Source organism: Trachypithecus francoisi, unplaced genomic scaffold (genome assembly GCF_009764315.1).
Source record: "Trachypithecus francoisi isolate TF-2019V2 unplaced genomic scaffold, Tfra_2.0 Lachesis_group0, whole genome shotgun sequence".
Taxonomy (NCBI): domain Eukaryota; kingdom Metazoa; phylum Chordata; class Mammalia; order Primates; family Cercopithecidae; genus Trachypithecus; species Trachypithecus francoisi.
Window position 1 is genome coordinate 101,659,975 of NW_022681453.1, and position 6,000 is coordinate 101,665,974.

Below are 6,000 nucleotides of genomic sequence, written 5' to 3' on the forward strand. Positions count from 1 at the left end.
TGATTTCAGGATGAAATTCACACATGACAACTGTAACCTTAAATGTAAATGGGCTGAATGCCCCAATTCAAAGACATAGACTGGCAGGTTGGATAAAGAGTCAAGGCCCATCGGTGTGCTATATTCAAGAGACCCATCTCACGTGCAAAGACACACATAAGCTCAAAATAAAGGGATGGAGGAAAATCTACCAAGGAAATGGAAAGCAGAAAAAATTGGGTTCACAATCCTGCTTTCTGACAAAACAGACTTTAAAACAACAAAGATCAAGAAAGACAAAGAAAGGCATTATATAATGGTAAAGGGATGAATTTAGCAAGAAGAGCTAACATTCCAAAATATGTATGTACCCAACACAGGAGCACCAGATTCTTATAACAGGTTCTTAGAGACCTACAAAGAGAGACTCTCACACAATAATAGGGGGAGATTTTAACATCCCACTGTCAATATTAGACAAATTATCAAGACAGAAAATTAATAAGGATATTCAGGACTTGAACTCAGCTGTGGATCAAGTGTGACTAAGAGACATATACAGAACTCGCCCACCCAAAACAACAGAATATACCTCCTTCTCAGTGACACATGGCTCTTACCCTAAAATTAATCACATAATTGGAAGTAATGCAATCCTCAACAAGTGTAAAAGAACCGAAATCATAAGAGTCTCTCAGACCACAGCACAATCAAATTAGAACTCAAGATTAAGAAACTCACTCAAAACCACAGAATTACAAGGAAATTGAATAATTTCCTTGTAAATGACTCCTCGGAAAATAATGAAATGAAGGCCAAAATCAAGAAGCTCTTTGAAGCCAATGAGAACAAAGAGACACAGTACCAGAATCTCTGGGAGACAGCTAAAGCAGTGTTAAGAGGGACATTTATAGCACTAAATATCTACATAAGGAAGCTAGAAAAATCTCAAATCGATACCCTAACATCACAACAAAAAGAACTGGAGAAGCAAGAGCAAACAAATCCAAAAGCTAGCAGAAGACAAGAAATAACATGGATGAGGGCAGAACTGAAGAAGACAGAGACTTGAAAAAGCCTTCAAAAAAAATCAATGAATCCATAGCTGTTTTTCTGAAAAAAATAACAAAATAAATATACCACTACCTAGACTAATAAATAAGAAAAGAGAAGAATCAAATAGACACAATAAAAAAATGATAAAGGGAATATTACTACTGACCCCACAGAAATATAAATAACCATAAGAGAGTACTGTAAACACCTCTACACAAATAAACTAGAAAATCTGGAAGAAATGGATAAATTTCTGGATGCATACACCCTCCCAAGACTAAACCAGGAAGAAGTCAAATCCCTGAATAGACCAATAACAAGTTCTGAAATTGTGGCAGTAATGAGTGGCCTACCAACAAAAGAAAAGCCCAGGACCAGACAGATTTACATTTTACCAGAGGTACAAAGAGGAGTTAGTACCATTTTTCTGAAACTATTCCAAAGAGTTGAAAAGAAGAGACTTATCCTTAGCTCATTTTGTGAGGCCAGCATCATCCTAAATGCCAAAACCTCGTAGTGACATAACTAGAAAACAAAACTTCAGGTCAAATATCCCTGATGAACATTGATGCGAAGATTCAGGTCTTTAAATTTGAGTTTATCTGTATGGGGAAAGCCTTGGGATCCCATTACTACTTAATATAAATCATTGGACAAATTAGATTTCTCCAATAATTGTGCGATTAGCAAAGCTAAGAAATATTTATTCTTATATTTTCACGCTTTTATGTGTGATATGAGAATACATTTTGTTTTAAGTAAGGGGATGATATATCACCATATAAAAAATACTGTTTCCAACTTCATTAAGTCAATATGACTTTCCATTTACCTACACTTTCTGTAATTTTGTTCAACTATGTTTCATAGTTCTTGGTATACATATTTTGTACTTCTTTGTTAAATTTATCTATAAATGCTTTATTGTTTTTGCTGCTATTAGAAATTAAGAGAAGTATTTCCTAGTATTAATTTTCATAGTTCTGAAAATGAATATGTTAAATTCTTGAGTCAATTACTGCTGTTCTATGTTTTGTCTTCTAAACCATTTGAAGTAAAACAACCAGGATCCTTCACTGCATGAAGAGAAAAATTGTTAATGGTTCAATGCTAACTTCTGCTATGTTTATGTTAAATGTCATATTCATATATTCATTTACGAAGTAGCTAGGTTAGCTAATTTTAGTTTTTTCTGTAAAAAGTCAATTCTGATGACATTTATTTTGTGTTGCTTATATTCAAGTCTCAAATTTTGATAAATAAAAGTGTCAAAATATAGTTTGTATTCAAAATATATTGGGGTTTTCTGGAAAGTCACTGAGTAACCCAAAATATTTTTTTACTTTGCCTTATACAAAGTAAAGTAAAGGAGACAGTTTTTTTTAAAGTATCCAGTTTACAATTATCTCTAAATTGTTGTGAAGATTTTTTAAATAAAAAAAAACCCTGACATGTTCAAGTAGATATGCTTAGCTATTTAAAGTAATTTTTGTTAATTAAATTGTTTCATACAGGCATGGTGGTATATGCCTGTAGTCCCAGCTACTTGAGAGACTAATATGGGAGGATCTCTTGAGCCCAGGGGTTCAAGGCTGCAGCAAACAATGATTGTGCCACTACACTCTGGCCTGGACAAACAGAGACCCCCATCTCTGTTTATTTTTTAAAAAATTGTTTAAATGGTTGTGCACTTTTCATTTTTAAAGGTAGCATGTACTGGTTTGTGGTAAACACTTGTATAAATAATGATTAACAAGTTGATTTCATTACTAGCTTTCAAAAATATTTTCAATTAAAAATGATTTTGCTTTATTTATCAGTATAATTCAAACAACTCAAAGATAATAATTTTCCAGATTCTTATAGATTAAATTTCCATTGTAACTGAATAAAATATTCCCTTCTATTTATTCTTCATAATTCTATTTCGGAGAAATATTTTAATCATAGCTGTTCACTATGAACAGAAATGTCTGGCCTTCCTTTGCCAGGTATGCTATCTTCTGCATGATCTTAAGAACTGGTTACTAGGGAAAGTCTATTCTTTAAACTCATTGAAAAACACCTTATTAGATACAGTTGGTATTTAATCCTAAAGTAGATTTTTTTCATCTAAAATAACATCATCTATTTTTTAACACTAATCATAACAATAAAACAAAATATATCATCATATTTGGAGAGTAATGTGACAGACGTTCTGAATGGAATTTATGATGTTTATGCTTATATAGGCTACTAAGCCCAGATAATAGAAAAATGCTTTACAGCAGCTGCTTATAATAAATATTTCTAGGCATTCTCTAGAAAATAATATTTTCCATAATAAATGCATTATCTGTTTAAAATCTAAGTGCATGTTAACTATTAAATACTACCTAAAATTCTGCATACTATAAACAAGTGTACTTTAACATAGGATGTTCCCAAATATCATTCTATGAAACACTTTTCTGGAATGAATTTATTAAGTTTTCTTCAAATACTTCTAGAAATACAGACTTCAAGGAGTTTCACTTAGTAAGACAGACTAATTTATCAAAAAACAGTGACATACACTGGACTCACCTCCCTTTGAATGTGTGAAGCACTGCTAGTTTGTTTTAGCAAACATTTTATTGAACTGTAAATTATAATATACATTTAGAAAGTGCACAATTAGTAATCGTATATTTCCATGAATTATCCAAAAACAAATACACAAAACAAATACACTCTATTCAGTGTATTCAGCTATATAAATGCAGCTCAGAAGCAACATACAAAAATTTCCTGTGTGCCCACCTGCAGTTACTCTTACCCTGCTGTGTGTAACAATTATTCAGCCTATTATAAAATAGTTTTTGAGCTTTATATAAAGTAGAATATGTACTGTTATTTTGTTTCTGTCTTTTTAAAAATAGGCACCATTATGTTTATAATATACATGTATGCTGTGGAGTAGAGTTGCGGGTTGTTTATTCTAATTGTTATGTAGTACTAAATTTCATTGAATATACCATGATGCATGTATTCATTCCACAGCTGACATACAATTGGCTTGTTTCTAGATTTTGGTGAATATAGTTAGTGGTACAATAAACATTCTTTTCCATGTATTTTGGTGAATGTATGATCTCACTTCTATTGATTATATATTTGGGAGTGTAAACATTGAGCCAAAGGGTACACACAGATTTTGCTTCCTTAGATATATCCAAACAGCGTAAAATTGATGTACTAATTTATCTCTTTATCATCAATCTGCGAGAATATCTTTTTTTGTATTTTAATTTCCTTTTAGTTTAGCTATTTTGATTCATGTTTGTGTGCGTGTATGTGTGTGTGGTATGTTATGCTTTTATAATCAAGCTTTTTTAATATACATGAAATAAAATACCTACTTTTAATGCTATAGATTTTTTGAAAAATGCATATTTTGAGGTAATTGTGTGAAGAATTTTAATATTTTCAAGATAATAATTTTGAATATTTCAGCCATCTGTAAAAGTTTTCTCATGCCTTGTCCCAATCAATGCCTATACCCAAATCTCAGTGCCAATGTGTGATTTGTATTTTATCACCACAGATTTAATTTTGTTTTTCTAGAGACTGACTTAATTGCAATCATCCATACATACCCTATTGTGTTGGCTTCTTTTAGAGGTACAAATGTTTTATATTGATTTATATTTTTACTTACACAGGTAGTCTGTTTCTTTCATTGCTGAGTATTCTTTCATTGTATTCACATCTAAAATACTTCAACTATTTGCCATATGCTGGTATTTTGGTTATTTATAGTTTTTTGTTACTGCAAATGTAGGCCAAATTTTGGTATTTGGGCAGTAAGTTTGAACTTTGATGTTTGAGTAAGATTTATATCTTAAATATATATTTTAAAGGTGTCCTCAGATTTTTAAAATAAAATATGGAGGTTTTTTTTTACTTCTCACCCCTTTTAAAAAATGATTTCTGTAATTTATAGAAGATTTTACTATAGAGGGTAGGTAGGTAGGTATATGTTGAATTCAATGTTTACAATCATTTATGATTATTAGTGAGAATATTATAATTTTTAAGTTTATATTCTTTTAAGAAATCTTGTGTTTCCAAATTTAAGCTAGGTGAATTAATTCAAATTAATGAACCACAATAGACATCTCTAGGATATTGCAATGACAATTTTTGGTACTTAGAGGTAATCTTGTGATTAAAGTTGTGAGAAATAGAAAACTCCTACCTGGTGAGAGAGACATTTTAAAAGGTAGTTCACAAGCCTATGTAACTTAATAAATTTTTTCTCAGTTTTTCCTTACTTTTCTAAAAACATATTTTAAAACATTCTATCAAGGATAAATACACATTGGCTCACTGTGATTTAACATATACAACATATTGCTATTGATGAGGAGAGTATATCACTCCAACATGTTCCTTGGGGATGAATGTGTGCTTCCATTTAATCTCTATGAAGTTAAGATTTGTGTAAGCATACCATAAAGCAGGAATCATGATTTGCACTGAACTCTAGTAGGTTGTACTATCTAGGCAGTACTTTTGAACTTTGATGGTTGAATATGATTGATATATTAAATTCATATTTACTTATATATTATATATAAAGTATACACTATAATATATAAACATGTGAATAAATATATATAAATTATATATTATATAAATTCAAAGATCAGATGGTTGTAGATTTATGTTGTTACTTCTGAGGCCTCTGTTCTGCTGTATTGGTCTATATATCTGTTTTGGTATCAGTACCATGCTGTTTTGGTTACTGTAGCCTTATAGTATAGTTTGAAGTCAGGTAGCATGATGCCTTGAGCTTTATTCTTGTTGATTAGAATTGTCTTGGCTATGCAGGCTCTTTTTCAGTTCCATATGAAATTTAAATTAGTTTTTTTCCAATTCTGTGGAGAAAGTCAATGGTAGCTTGATGGGGACAGCATTGAATCTATACATTACATTGGG